Source organism: Octopus sinensis, linkage group LG12 (assembly GCF_006345805.1).
Source record: "Octopus sinensis linkage group LG12, ASM634580v1, whole genome shotgun sequence".
NCBI classification, from domain to species: domain Eukaryota; kingdom Metazoa; phylum Mollusca; class Cephalopoda; order Octopoda; family Octopodidae; genus Octopus; species Octopus sinensis.
Window position 1 is genome coordinate 5,456,375 of NC_043008.1, and position 16,905 is coordinate 5,473,279.

The window sequence follows — 16,905 nt, forward strand, 5'->3', positions numbered from 1 at the left end:
TTTGTACATAAAGTAGAGATACATACCGACGATGAATCAGATGACGATACACATGCACTCGAAATGATCACTGCAAATAATTCCCGCGTGCACAAAATCGAAAAGTTCAAGACTCCAAAAGACATTTGGACGGTCGAACTAAAAGTGAACAACTCGAATGTAACATTCAAAATAGATACAGGAGCAGACGTAACCGTACTGCCATTCAGAGAATATAGAAATATAATTCCAAAACCACAACTGCAAAAAACTTCAACTCGATTATCAGCTTATAATAACACAGCTATAAAAGTGCTAGGAAAATGCACAGCAGTCATTAAATACAAAGAATTATCAAAGCAAATAAAATTCATTGTTGCAAAAACAAACTCGCACGCAGTTATAGATGCAAAGACAGCTAAAGATCTGAACCTGATTCAGAGAATTTCAAAAATAAATTCGTCGAACACAAACGACATATTAGAAAAATATGAAGACTGTTTCGGAGAAATCGGCACTTTGTCAATAACACATCATATCACAGTGGATCCACAAATAACTCCTGTAATTCATCCACCAAGATCGGTTCCTTTTTCTATAAAAGAAAAACTCAACAAAGAATTAAAAAGGATGACAGAATTAGATATCATAAAACCTGTTAGTGAACCTACAGACTGGGTAAATTCCCTAGTCATCGTTGAAAAAGCCAACGGAAAACTCCGACTCTGTTTAGACCCCAAGAATCTAAACAAAGCCATAAAAAGGCAACATTTCAAACTCCCTACAGCGGAGGACATTTTTGCACAAATGCATAACCCTAAATATTTTTCAAAACTCGATGCATCTAATGGATACTGGCAAATTCCAGTTGACGAAGAAAGCTCCCATCTTTTAACGTTCAACACACCTTTTGGAAGGTATCGCTTCACACGACTACCCTTTGGAATTCACAGCGCCAGTGAAGTTTTCCAAAAAGAAATTTCAAAAATAATAGAGGGCATAGAAGGAGCAAGAAATTCACAGGATGACATCATAATCTGGTCCAACACTTTAGAAGAACACACAAATAGACTACAACAAGTTTTCGATCGAATCCGAAAGCACGGATTAAAGTTAAATAAATCAAAGTGTATCTTCTATGAATCACAAATCAAGTACTTGGGCATATATTAACCAGCGAAGGGATAAAACAAGATCCAACCAAAGTACAAGCAATCATTCACATGCCACTGCCAACAAGTAAAAAAGAATTACAAAGATTCCTAGGTATGACAAATTACCTATGTAAATTTTTATCTAATTACTCCGAAGTCACAGCACCATTGCGCCAGCTTCTACAGAGTGACACGTTATGGTCATTCGACAAACCACAAATCGAAGCAATAAAAAAGCTAAAAGAAATGATTACCAGAAAACCAGTGCTACAATTTTATGATCCAGATCTACCAATAAAAATAACTACAGATGCTAGTAAGCATGGGCTCAAGCGGAACAAAACTACTGTCCGATAGAGAGCGAAGCTCTCAGTATAGTTTTCGCATGCAAGAAATTTCATCAGTTTATATACGGAACTCATTTCAGAATCGAAAATGACCATAAACCGTTGAAGCAAATACTCAAAAAATCGATTACTAAATGCCCCCCCAGAATCCAAAGATTTCTACTAACATTACAAATATATGATTTTGACCTAAACCACATACCTGGTAAAGAATCAATTGTTGCAGATACCCTATCACGTGCATACCTTGAGCAAAATACTCCAGAAGTATCAGACGAAGATATGAAATCGCACATTCATGCAGTAATAAAAAATTACCCCATAACCGACACAAAATTAAAAGAGTATAAAGAAGCCACTGCAGACGCCCCGTCTCTACAGACACTCGTCACATATACAAGAACAGAATGGCCCCCAAAAGACAAAATACCAATAAACATCAAACCATTCGTATCTGTTCGTGATGAAATATCAATCGTCAATGGTCTCGTTCTAAAAGGTTCAAGAATAATTGTACCTAAGTCATTACGTAGAGAAGCTCTACAGGAAATACATACCGGACACATGGGTATCGAAAAATGCATACAGAGAGCCAAGGAATGTATATACTGGCCCGGCATTAACGCTCAAATCAAAGACATGATTAACACATGCTCATACTGCATTGACTACAAAAATCAACAAGCAGCCGAACCACTAATAAATCATGAAATACCTACTACACCATGGACCAAAGTGGGTACAGACGTATTTCACCTGTCTGGAAATTCGTATGTCACAATTATTGACTATACAACAAGATTTTTTGATCTACACGAAATAAATGATTGCCAGTCAAAAACCGTAATCAAAAAATTAAAAGAAACTTTTGCTAAATTCGGAATTCCGCAAACAGTTGTAAGTGACAACGGTCCAGAATTCAATTCGGCTGAATTCAAAAAATTTGCAAAAAATTGGCATTTTCATCACACGAAGACAAGCCCGCATTATCATCAAGCGAATGGCATGGTTGAGAGAAATATACAGGCAATAAAAAAGACGCTAAAAAAGGCATTCAAAAGTGACGAAGAACCTCAGTTAGCGCTCTTAGCATTACGCACGACTAAATTACAAAATGGTGCACCATCCCCTGCAAATCAAATAATGAATAGAACATTGCGAACAAATCTCCCAAACATACTACACGACAAAATTGGTATCAGGCCTCACGAAAAGAAGAAATCAAACATTACAACAGAACTCCCAGAGTTAAAACCACACGACACGGTTAGAATTAAGTTTAACAACAATTGGTTTAGAAGGGGCAAAATAATTAAAAAACTAGAGCAACCTCGTTCATACTTAGTAATAACAGAGGAAGGAAATACAGTCAAACGAAATAGACAACATATTCTTAAAACAAACGAACACGTTCGCATAACAGAAGAATTAGATTATGAAAATATATTTCCAAAGTCAACAAACACGCATGAAAAAACAAAAACAGCACAACTACAGAATTCAACACTACAAAATAATAAAACCACAAAAAGTGGACGACGAATAATTATTCCCTGTAGATACAGATGATATAAAAAAAAAAAAAAAAAAAGGAAGATGTTATATAATCATCACAACAAACATGAACAATCAACGTCGCCCATTGTCTCCCTTGATAAAAGGACTTTCACTTTGTTTCCCGCCAAAAAAAATTAACTTGTACAACAACGGCAGTCGAATAAAGTATCTTGTATCGTTAACACGTTGTTTCAGTCTCTCTCATTTTCTTAATCTTTCATAATAAGTACTCACTACTTCCTTTAATACTCAATACATTATATATATATAACAACAACACAGGATACTCTGGAGTATAGTATTCACATCTCCAGAGTTGTAGAATTCACGCCAGTTTGGGTGCTGTAGTTCAGTGTGGTACAGGTTCCAATCTGCTCTCTTCCAATCGAAGGAAGCAGATTGGAGATGGTTCAGGTTTTTGTTGCCTGCAAGAGCCAGATTGGCGATGATCATAGCATGATCAGAGTCACCTAGAGGTTCGCCGTAGTGCAATTGATAACCGCTTCAGGAGTTGTGGTGAAGAGCAGGTCCAAGGTGTTGTCGCCTCTTGTTGGAGAGGTGACTACTTGTGACCAGTTTGAGTCCAGTACAAGCTCAACAAAATCGTTTGCACTTTGTGGCCAATGGAAGGTTTCCCAATTGATCTCAGGATGATTGAAATCGCCTGCAATAAAAACATAAGTGGCTGTTTTCCTGGCAGCAGCTCGGAGGATATTGCAAAGCTGTGTGTCCTGATGGTAATTTGGGGGACGATAAACAACGCCAAGCAGGAGTGTTGACATGGTCATACGTACGTCACAGAAAAAAACTTCTTCTTGTGATTCGTTCAAATCGGCACAAGGAATTACCGAAAAATTTGAACGAACGTAGACCATCACACCACCACCACGGCGGTTAATGCGGTCGAGGTTGTACCCTGTAATGTTGAAAACCCCATCACAGAGTAAGGAATGCGCCCATGTTTCCGTGACAGTGATGAAGTCAGGGTCAATACTTCTGACGTAGGCGTTGAACAAATGTATTTTGTTGCATAAACTGCGAGCATTTAAGGACAACAATTTGTACCCTGCTCGCAGTTTATGATGGTGTGTAGAGGATGGCAGGTTGTTCTGGCTTAGTTTCCCTGAGTTGCTGTAGTCTTTTTAGATTTTTTTTTCAGTGTTAGTTATTGTGGGTAGAGAGCACTCAGACCAGCTGGTATCTCTCTTCCACATTTCAGCAGTCTTAACAAATCTCCAGATTTGTCAATCTTCCCGAAGACTGAAGCTTTCTTGTAGAATGAAAGGCCTGACTTAGGTTATTACAGTTCAAATGCAGTTTGGGTTTCATTTCTTTCACACACACACACATATATACATATATACGACGGGCTTCTTTCAGTTTCCGTCTACCAAATCCACTCACAAGGCTTTGGTCGGCCCGAGGCTATAGTAGAAGACACCTGCCAAGGTGTCACGCAGTGGGACTGAACCCAGAACCATGTAGTTCGTAAGCAAGCTTCGTACCACACAACATTCTAATATCCAAAAGCTGATGAACAAACTAAATTGTTTCTCCATTTTCTTATTTGGGATCTTTTTCTTTTGAACGGCACATGTCAACACAATTTCTAGTTAACTAAACACTTTAAAACTTCGTATACTGGTAGAATGTGTCAAAATAAAACATTTTTTTCTCTTGGCTTTCTTGATAAAATTGTAATTCGTTTGTTTAACGTAGTTTAATTTTTCGAATTTTAACCAAGGAATCGCCTCTAATTGAGCTAAAATCATTTGCTGCGTCTAAAACTGAGACAACATCCTGTCACTAACCCTAACCCTACATTTTTTTTTATTAATTGTTAAATTTAATTGTTACGCGTGTAAAAAAAACGGAAGGCTAAAACGAAAGCAATGGAAAATAATTTAAACAATTAACAAACAAAATAATTCTATAATTTTATACACACGCTTTCCGTACGTATACACGCGTAACAATTAAGAAAAAAAAATTGGGGGTTAGGGTTAGGGTGAGGTTTGGGAAGAGCATCCAGCCGTAGAAACATTGCCAGATGAGACTACACCTTTTCTACAGATCGAGCAGGGCCATCTACCTGAAGGCGTTTGTGATTTGTCTACCTTCCTACTTATTAGGACTTTGGTTTTAGCTAGATTGACTCTAAGGCCCTTCAATTCTAATCCTTGCTTCCACACCTGAAACTTCTCCTCTAGTTCTGATAGTGACTCAGCAATTAGAGCAAGGTCATCAGCATAGAGGAGCTCCCAGGGGCATCCTGTCTTGAATTCTTCCGTTATTGCCTGGAGGACTATGATAAATAGGAGGGGGCTGAGGACTGAGCCTTGGTGGATCCCTACCTCTACCCGGAATTCTTCACTGTACTTGTTGCCAACCCTCACCTTACTAGCAGCGTCCCTGTACATGGCTCGCACAGCTCTCACTAACCATTCATCTATCCCTAGTTTCCTCATTGACCACCAGATAAGGGATCGGGGGACCCTGTCGAAGGCTTTCTCCATGTCAACAAAAGCCAGGTACAGGGGCTTATCTTTGGCTAGGTATTTCTCCTGCAGCTGCCTTACCAGGAATATAACATCAGTGGTACTTTTCCCTGGCACGAACCCAAATTGCATCTCATCTAAACTAACTCTCCCTCTAATTAGTTGGGCTATGACCCTCTCCGTAACCTTCATTACCTGATCCAACAGCTTGATACCTCTGTAATTATTTGTATCTAGGGCTTCACCTTTACCTTTGTAGCAGTTGACTATTATGCTGCTACACCAGTCATTGGGTATGACTCCTTCGTGTATCACCTGATTAACTATACGGGTGACTAGGCTATAGCCGACACTACCAGATATTTTGAGCATCTCTGCAGTGATTCCTGATGGGCCTAACTACCAAGAAACTGTCAACTCAGATAGCTGGTCCCTCTGTTGGGTCAACATTCGGCAGACTCTCTTTATCCTATTCATTTTCTTTATTCAGCAACCTTTCATAGTGGCATCTCCAAACCTCTCTCTTTGCCTCCTCATTTAGCGCAAGTGAACCATCTTCCATGCGAACACACTTCTCTCCTACCACATCACAATTCTCTCTCACACACTGTCTTGCAACACGAAACACCTCCAGTCTTTGGTCCTCATGGCGCAGAATATTGGCAAATTTTTTCTTATCTGCTTCTCCTCTGGCTAGATAGACCTGTCTCCTAGCTTCCCTTTTGGCAGTCTGATACAATTCCCTGCTACCACCATTTTTCCAGTCCTTCCAAGCCTGTCTCTTTTCTCTAATAGCCCTGTCTACAACATTGTTCCACCACCACGTTACCTTAGGACGAGAGGGGACTTTGCACCAGCCACATATCTGGTCAGTGGCTCTCAGCAGGTTGTCTCTTAGAAACGTCCAGTTGCCTTCTACCCCATGTGATACTCTATCCCCTTCTACTTCATCAAAGGCTTCAAGTAACATGTCCCTAAATCTCTGTCCATTTGCAGAATCTTTAAGCTTCCAGATCCTTCTTCTCCATGTTGGTCGTCTTCTGGCTGTCCTCTTAGTCCTGATCCTAAAGTCACTAACTACCAGTCTATGTTGCGGGGTACATTCTTCGCCTGGGAAGGTTTTGGCATTTATAAGCAGCCATCTCTCCCTTTTCCTGGCAAGGATGTAGTCAATTTGGCTGGTATGTTGGCCTGATCAGTAGGTGACTAGGTGGCTGGTAGGTTTCCTGAAGTTAGTGTTGCAAACCATAAGATCATTTGCATCGCAGAACTCCAGCAGCCTGGTTCCCTCCTCGTTGCGGGAACCATAGCCATAGCCTCCATGCACACCATGGAAGTCCCCAGCATGTCGTCCAACATGCCCATTGAAGTCACTAGCCACAAAGAGAAGGTCTCTGTCATTCGTCAATGAGGTAGTCTGCAGTAGAGTGTCATAGAATCGGTCTTTCTGTCCATCGGGTAGCCCCGGCTGAGGAGCATAAGCCGATATAATGGTTGCTAATCCATGATGAAGCACTAATCTAATCTTAAGTATTCTGTCACATACTCTGATTACCTCAGTTACTTTATCTACCCATTTCTCAGCGATAAGTATACCCATGCCACCAACCCCGTCAGTGTTCCCTGCCCAGAAAATCTTGTACCTGTGTTCCTTGACTGTGAGGAACCTAGCAGAACCTCCTCTCCACCTTACTTCTTGGATGCAACATATATCAATACATCTCCATTCAAGCATCTCGACTATCTCGCCAGACCTACCTTTCAGTGTGCCAACCCTGAGGGTTTGGGAGGTATGGGCCCTGGAGACCTTGGGACGGTGGACAGTAGCTTCATGTACCTGAAAAGAAAGCTCGCATTTGGCAGAATTCATGAGCAAGTAATACAGTAGCCTTCAGTTCAACCTGCATAACACTACCCTTTCATATTTTGCACTGTATGAACATTACCTTACATAGGAGATAGGCCGAGACTAGGGGTAGGAATGGTGAAAGAGCTTTTGCAGTCTTCATGGGAAGCAACCCAAGGATGGCAAAGAATAGGAACTTCCGGCATGTGTGGAGGGGTGGCAGGGTGGGTGTACCACAAACTGAGAAGAGGTTCTGTTAATCGCGAGAGCAAGAAAGTAGGTTTGAAAAATCTGAGAAAGTCAAATTTTAGGGGAAAGATAAGTGGCTATGAATATAAGGTTATCTTTGGGAGCAACAGGAAGACAAGACTAAATGAAAAGCATATTTACATGAATGGCATGTTACTGAGCTAGACAGAGTAATGAGAGAATACTGAAAGAATAATATAATGAGAGAATAATTGAAGAATAATGAAAGAATAATGATGATACGTGCAAAGATAGTAGGTAGAAGAAAGTGAGGTTGAAAGAAGAATTTCTTAACTTTATCCGTTCATGAGCTGTGCGTAATTCTTCGTTAGGGATTTGGAAGCGAGTGAGATTCCCGATTATGCGTTCGCTAGTTTATATATGGCGATGGTGGTTATGGAAAGAGGGGGACATAGAGAAACATAGGGAGAGAGACAGGGTTAGTTAGAGAGGGGGGAGAGAAGTGGTCAAGGAACACATGGGAGGAAACGATGTGAGGGGCTCTGACTAGCATAGTTGAAACGAGACGGCAGTGTTGATAATATTTATTATTTGATAATTAAGATAGACTTGGAAAAAAGGTAAAATCTGAGTTCGTCAGGCAATCTAACTAGACCACAAACTAGGAAGAGGTTCTGTTAATTGTGAGAGCAAGAAAGTAGGTTTGAAAAATCTGAGAAAGTCAAATTTTAGGGGAAAGATAAGTGGCTATGAATATAAGGTTATCATCGGGAGCAACAGGAAGACAAGACTAAACGAAAAACATATTTACATGAACGGCATGTTACTGAGCTAGACAGAGTAATGAGAGAATACTGAAAGAATAATATAATGAGAGAATAATTGAAGAATAATGAAAGGTATTTACCTCTATCATAAGAGACCTTTTGTATGCAGATGATTGTGAGCTAGTAGCACACACAGAGATTGATATGCAACACATTTTGAATGCATGCTCTGATGCTTGCACTGCCTTAGGATTGACAGTCAATCTCAAGAAAACTGTTGTCATGCATCAACCTGCCCCTGGTAAGTAGTATAGTGTACCAAATATCTATGTGTATGGTAAACGACTTGATGTAGTTGATCGGTTTGTCTACTTGGGAAGCACTATTAATAGATATAGCAATTTGGATGAGGAAATTCCATATAGAATTAGGAAAGCAAGTGTTGCTTTTGGAAGGTTAGAAAAGCGCCTCTGGAGTCGGCAAGACATATGCAGAAAGACAAAGATAAAGGTGTACAAGGCATGTGTGCTCCCTTCTCTTCTCTATGCCTGCAAGACGTGGGTCATATATCGATACCACCTTAAACAACTGGAGCATTTCCATCAGATGTGCCTCAGACGGATCTATGGCATTAAGTGGAAGGACCACATCAGTGATCTTGAAATATTGGAAGGCTCTCGGTGTGAAATTATAGAAGCTCTTGTGTTAAAGTAAAGGCTCAGGATGAAGGATTCAAGGATGCCAAAACAACTCTTTTATGGAAAGTTAGCTAAAGGAGAACGACCTCCACATAACCAAAAAAGGGGTATAAGGACTTGCTGAAGCCATCCTTAAGAGATGCTTGCATCTCTCCTGACACATGGGAAGGCATAGCTATTGATCGTAGCAGGTGGAGAAGGATTGTGTACGAGGGGACAGCCATTTTTGAGAAATCTCGAGTTGCACATGAGAAAGTAAGGAGGGATGTCAAGAAGGGCATCGCTGTTACACTTCCAGATAGGAAGGGTCTTCCTTTGATGCTGACATGCAATGTCTATGCAAGACCCTGCCTCAGTAAAGCTGGACTCAAGAGTCATCTTTGTAGTCATAAAGTGAGACAGATGAGTGACAACCTGGCCACTGGTGGTGGTGTAACACACCATACTAATCATATCTGTCGGACATGTGGAAGATAGTGTAATTCGGCAGGAGGACTTAAATGACATGCAAAGGTACATGAAGCCCAGTTACAACTACAGCTGGCTATTACCAGTAAAGGTATTAGTTGCCTATTCTGTACAAGACATTGTAGATCTTTAGCTGGGCTAAAAAGTCACATTCGATCACAGCGCCAGTAACAGTTAAGCTTTGTGCAATGGCCATACTCGATAACGAGGGGGCAACCATAACATACATATATACATATATATATATATATATATATATATATATATATATATATATATATATATATATATAATTAATAAATTTTACTCTTGTATTATTAATTTAAAATTATAATTTACTCCATGATAGAATACTGCAGTTTTCTGCAGTATTGCTCATACCATACACATGGGTATAGAGTTTGAATAGTGTATTCACATTCGGCTCTATAAATTTTGAAAGTGTTGGTTGGATATCTGTTACATGATGTCGCTCGATTGTGTGCATATTCAGCCATAGCACTTTCAAATTTTATAAACTTTGGAAATATTATACTGAAGAGAGAAGTAAGTAAAATTTAAACTACTTTAATCTCGAAACACATATATAATTAATCCTGGTCATGTTGAATGATTATTTTTCTCTCTGCCTTCGTAAAAAAGTATGTTTACCGTCATGGAGATTCTTATAGTAGTAGAAAAGGAATTTTAACTCCTATTTCTAATTTCGGTATGTGGTGAAGAAGTTAGCTGAACCCTAATTATAATTATATATGTGCAGGTGGCAAGTAAAGAAACACCGTTTCGACCCTGTGCTTGAGGAGACCTATTGAGTCAAGTACATCAACTTCAAAAATCAATGGAAATTGTAGTTGAGATCCCAGTGCCGGTGGCACGTAAAAAGCACCATCCGAACATGGCCAATGCCAGCACCGCCTTGACTGGCTTCCATGCCAGTGGCATGTTAAAAGCACCAACCAATCGTGGCCATTGCCAGCCTCGCCTGGCACGTAAAAAGCACCCACTACACTCATGGAGTGGTTGGCATTAGGAAGGGCATCCAGCTGTAGAAACACTGCCAGATCAGACTGGAGCCTGGTGCAGCCTCCTGGCTTCCCAGACCCCGGTCGAACCATCCAACCTATGCTAGCACGAAAAACAGACGTTAAACGATGATGATGATGATCATCATCATCATCGTTTAACGTCCATTCTCCATGCTAGCATGGGTTGGACGGTTCGACCGGGGATCTGGGAAGCCAGAAGGCTGCACCAGGCTCCAGTCTGATCTGGCAATGTTTCTACAGCTGGATGCCCTTCCTAACGCCAATGATGATGGTGTATATATATATATATTTAATGTAATTTGGATTCAGTTGAATTAGGTACTTAAATAGAGGCACCTTGTTAGGACAAACTAATTTGCACATTCAGACAATATCAGCATAAAGCTAATGGTACCTCATTATCTACGAAAATCTGGGAACTTAAAGACAATAATATCGATTTCAATGTTAAATGGGATTTAGTGCATAGATCTCAGCCATAAACAAGTAGCCCATATAGATGTAGACTATGTTGCATGGAATTATATGAAATTTTCAAATATAGAGATAAGAACAACCTAATTAATAATAATTAGATCTTAGAGTGTCATGTGTTCATAAGATTACCTGTACCTTTAAATATGCAGTCATCCCATAAATAATGCAGTTTTTTTTATACTTCTTTCATTTTTTCAAAATTAAGATAAACTAATAAACTATTGAAAAGGTTGCAAGATGCAACGAAAATTTTAGGAAAATAAAAATAAGAGAAAAGTGGAAATTTTACCAATGAGTGTGTTATATTATAAGGCACAAAAAGAAAATGACTCGCCCCAGACACAACAGAATAAGATAAACAAGGTACCTTTTTAATCTAAAATATACTCTCCTTCATTTTCTACAATGTTCTTTCATCTATCTGGTAGATTTGCAAGGCCTCCCTTCCAAAATTCAATTGTCCTTGACAAAAAATAATCCACCTGTACTGTTCTGATGTAGACTACAGAATTCATATTTCTTTCTTCCAAATAATTTTGAAAACTGTGGAATAAATGATAATTAGATGGAGCAATGTTTGGTGAATATGATGGGTGGAGCATCATTTCCCATTCAAACTGCTCCATCCTTTGGAATGTCATCCTCGCTGTATGTGGCCAAACATTATCCTGATGGAAGAACACTTTTTGTTTCGAAACCAAAGATGGTAATTTTTCTTGTAGCATTGACTTAAGCTGCTCAAGTTCCTCACAGTAGAATTTTGTTATCATTTGGTTTGGGTTTAAAAGTTCAAAGTGAACTAAACTTTTCATATCCCCACAAACAGATAACACCTTATGCTACAGGTCAACACTGAAGCATATCTGTATTAGCTTTAGTTAAAACATGTGTTTTTGGACTTCAGGGTAGGCTCAGGCAACACTGTCTGTTGACAGCTTTGCTCAGTCTGTGATTGGCTGAATTAACCAGCTCCCTCCCTCGGACAGGCATTCTCTGTTACATCCAAAGAAGTTCCAGACACCCAGCTGAACACTTAACAGACACTGACTTTGCTGATGACATCGCTCTTATCAGTGATTCTCTCTCCAATGCCCAGTCTCTTTTACAATCTCTTGAACAAGCCTCAAATTGTGTAGGTCTTTACCTAATCTATAGTTACCTTGATACTTTGGTAGATGGTGTTAGCTACATGCTGGATGCTCTCTATTATGCTCCCCTTGGTTTCTACACTATAGTTACAAGAATTTGTCCTCCATACTCTACCTACATGCCAAAAGACCAACATGGAGGCACACTGGGCTGACTTGACATATGCATTTTATCCAAGCCCCCCAAAGGACCCATCACTCAGACAAATACAGTTGTATGTCCTCATAAATGAAATGTCCCTCATACTAAATAGGAAATACACGTAGAAGGTACATACACAGAATGTACATACATAAGTACATTTGCATGTAGGCTGTAATATAGGCAAATATATATATGTATATTAGAAGAAATGAGGTACTCCCTTCTAATATATATATGTATATATATATATATGTGTGTGTGTGTATATATATATATATGTGTGTGTGTGTATAAATTCTACTACCATGTTCTTAATGATGAAATTAACCTCTCTGTCTATATATCTACTCTCTTTGTAATGTTGGCAAATGAAATAAGTATAAAAATGTGCATCGTCTATTTAATTAAAAAAATTCTATATGTGGCTAAAGATTGCTCTACATTTTAAAATTGATGTAATACTTACATTGTTTAATAAAATGAAGTAGCATGAAACGATTGTACTACACTATCTTGGATATTCTTGTTGCTTATTTTGATTATAATCACCCCATTTGATTTATATGGGTAATACCATACCAAATTCTGGTGCCTTTAACTTAAGTACCATATTCATCTGAATCTAAATTTTGCTGAACTTATATATATACAAATATGGGGGTTTGGTTCACAGGCGATATAATCTAAATGATTAGGTACGCTAGGTAAGTGTTGCAATGGATAACTAGGGCTCCAAGGTTGTAGCCGAGATGGTAGTTATGGAGCCATTGCAGATTTCCAAAATAGTGGAAAGATAATTGTTAAAGAAGACAACAGATGTTAAGATGGAGATGTGTATTCCATTTGGCCATGCTACCTTGTAAGAATTTGGAGACGACAGGAGAGATCTTGTATATCTCAAGGGCCTTGAGTAGCCAATTATGTGGGACACTATCAAATGCTTTCTTGTAGTCTAGCCATGACATACTCAGGTTCTTCTTGTTGCTCCGGCAATTCTCTACAATCATTTTATTTATGAGTAATTGATCTTTGCAGCCATAAGAATTCCTTTTACAACCTTTTTGAACTTGTGGAAGGATAGAATTCTGTTCCAGGTAAGTGTATATTCTTTCAGTTAGTATGGATATGAATATCTTGTAGGTGGTGTTGAGACATGTAATTGGTCAGTAGTTCTTTGGATTTTTCATGTCTTCAGTTTTTGGAAGAAGGTATGTTGTTCCTTTGGTCAGCCAGGCAGATATTTGCTTTGGGTTCCGGGTGACATCAGTTAGGGATGCAGCAAAATTTTGGTGTACTTCTGTCAAACAGTTCAGCCAGAAGTTAGGGATCTGGTCCAGTCCTGGGGTTTGCCATTTGTGAGACTTTCTAAGAACATATCATAGCTCTTCAACTCCTATTGCCATTCCTGCTCTTTCAATTTCATTCAGTCTCACTTTCCCACGTTCTATCCAATGAGCTTCAACATTATATTCTTTTTTGTTGCTCCATATCTTCTTCCAGAACTCTTCCATTTCCTCAGTTTCTTTTACTTCTATCTTGCTTTTGCCAATTACCCTGTAAAATTTTTTTGTATCTGTCTCGAATACCTTTTTACACATGCCACCAGCACAGGTGCCAGTAAGGCGACGTTGGTAATGATCACTCTCGAATGGTGCCCTTTCACATGCCACCAGCATGGAGCCAGTTGGCTGCTCTGGCAACGATCACGCTCGGATGGTGCTCTTGGCACCCTACTAGCACGGGCACAAGTGCCAGTAAGGCGACGCTGGTAATGATCACACTCGAATGGTGTCCTTTTATGTACCACTGGCACAGAAGCTGGTTAGCCGCTCTGTCAACGATCACCCTCGTATGGTGCTCTCTGCACCCGCTAGCACAGATGCCAGTTGTCAGATTTGATTCAAGCGAGGTCATTGACAATATTGCCTGACTGGCCCACTACACTCTTGGAGTGGTTGGTGTTAGGAAGGGCATCCAGCTGTAGAAACTCTGCCAGATCAAGATTGGAGCCTGGTGCAGCCATCTGGTTCACCAGCCCTCAGTCAAAATCGTTCAACCCATGCTAGCATGGAAAGCAGACGTTAAACGATGATGATGATGTCTTGAATACCTTGTTTTGTCGATAAAACTGGATTCCTTTGCCATACCTTCTGAGCCATTGGGTTTTCAGTTGTATTCGTTGTTTCACTAGTTCCTTGGTTGCAGGGAGGTTTATAAACTCTTTGATTTTATATTTTTACTCAATTTTTCTAGTTTATTTCATCTGAATATTTACTCCTCTAGCAAGTTCATTGAGAACTGATACATCTGCTTGCAAAAATTTGATCCCTTTTTGTACAGCTACTTTCCACTTAGGAGGTCTATTGACATTGTTGGCCCTTTTCTGTTTCATCCTGATACCTAATTGAGCAGTTACAACTTTAGCAGTGGAATAGTGGCTGTTTAAGATTGTTAGGCCATTTCCCTTATTTTTTTAAATCTAAGAGCAATATTATACATCATGATTATGTTGCTTCAGAGCTTTGGTAGTGGTTCTCTATTGATCATGTCAGTAAACTCAATCTTGCTGAGTTCTCTCATATCTTCTTTTGCTTCTATTATCTCTTTATTATAGATGTTTTCGATCTAGTTTGGATTCTTTGTAATCAAATTTGAATTTTTCAATTGGTGCTCAAGCCTTGAAAAAAAAAAGAGTTAAACTACATCAGCCGTAAAGGAATACATGTCTATCTTATCTAACTCGTCCAGTAGAGCCTACCAATTGATATCTGAAAAGTTCGATGAAATAACTCGTGAACACTGCGATAGCTTCTACCAAAGGATGCTTCAACATATTTACGTCGTCGACCGGTCTGAACAAGGGGAGATAATATACGAATGATTCTTTTCCTATTATCTCCCCTTGTTCAGACTGATCGTCGTAAAAGAACATCTGGTAGAAGCTATCGCAGTGTTCATGAGTTATTTCATCGAACTTTTCAGATATCAATTGGTGGGCTCTACTGGACGAGTTAGATAAGATAGACATGTATTCCTTTACGGCTGATGTAGTTTAACTCTTTTTTTTTTTCAAGGCTTGAGCACCAATTAAAAAATTCAAATTTGATTGCAAAGAATCCAAATTAGATCGAAAACATCTATAAATAAATCTCTCAAATGACCTGGAAGATCTAGGAAAAGAAATGCTTTTGGAAGTTTTTGACAGATAAGTTATAGCAAAGAATATGATACAAGTGAATGCTAGAAAAAAAACCTCTTTATATTTAATATAATGAGATTACCAGTTGTTGTCATCTTTGCACTCTGATTTCAAATGGAGCCAGTGTTAGCTATCAACCACATCATGTACATTTGAACACCATCAACCACTTGCCTTCAGAATTCCCTCTCTTGCATTGCTCTTTGTAAGTCACTCTTCAATAGACCAGGGTCTTAAACCTGTTGGTCAATAAATATATTTCTTTACTGCCCACAAGGGGACAAACAAGGACAGACAAAGGGATTAAGTCAATTACATCGATCCCAGTGCGAAACTGGTACTTTATTTATCGACCCTGAAAGGATGAAAGGCAAAGTCGACCTGGGCAGAATTTGAACTCAGAATGTAACGACAGACGAAATACCGCTAAGCATTTTGCCCGGCGCACTAACGTTTCTGCTAGCCCGCCGCAAATTTGTTGAATAACTTCTTGGTTGCTGTTCATGTTTTGTTTTCCATATCAGGACTTGACTCACTATTTCATCCATGCTACAAAAGCGGTATCCACAAAATCCCAGTCTTTTTGCCTTCATAGTGGTGGTAACTCTTCAAAGATTTATCATAAAGATCATCATCATTGTTCGACCATGGTCGCGACAATGGAATTTACTATGTTGCACCAGACCTCACGGTCCATCATAGTATTACAGAGATCCTGTTGCTGGATGCCTGTATCAGAGTAGGAGAGTGTGTGCCCTCTGGTATCGTGAGCAGATGGCTTCCAGAGGAGAAGAGTAGAAATTACCTCGTTTTCAGCTCTACAACAATGTCCAGCAAACTGGACTCTTCTACCCTTCACAAGAGATGATACAGGTGGTAATTTCCCATATATTTGTACTTTGGTTGGATGACGCTTCCACGAGAGATTTTGAGCTGTTATAAGGAGGCGAGTGTAAGTTCCATCCAACCGCCTCTCAAGCTTCTTTGATAACGTCCAGGTTTCTGAGCCATATAGTAGAATTGGTTCGACTGTAGCTTTGAAGATTTTAAGTTCGAAATCTCTACTTAGATTTGATGACCAGATATTATGCATATCATTACAGGCCGACCAGGCCTTTCTAGTTAGAAAATCTTTTTCAGATGATGATATGTATGACCCAAGATATTTGTAATCAGAAACCATATTTAAGAGCATATTGGTGTGTTGTATGGGGATGCCATTTGATGCTAAGTACTACTCTCAGAAGTTTCATCTAAATTCTATCTAGGTTTCTTTCCAGTTTGTGTTTTATGTGCCAAGTACCCGCATACTATCTTCTCAGTGAGCTGCTTCATTTTTTTTTCAATAGATTTCACCAATGCTCCT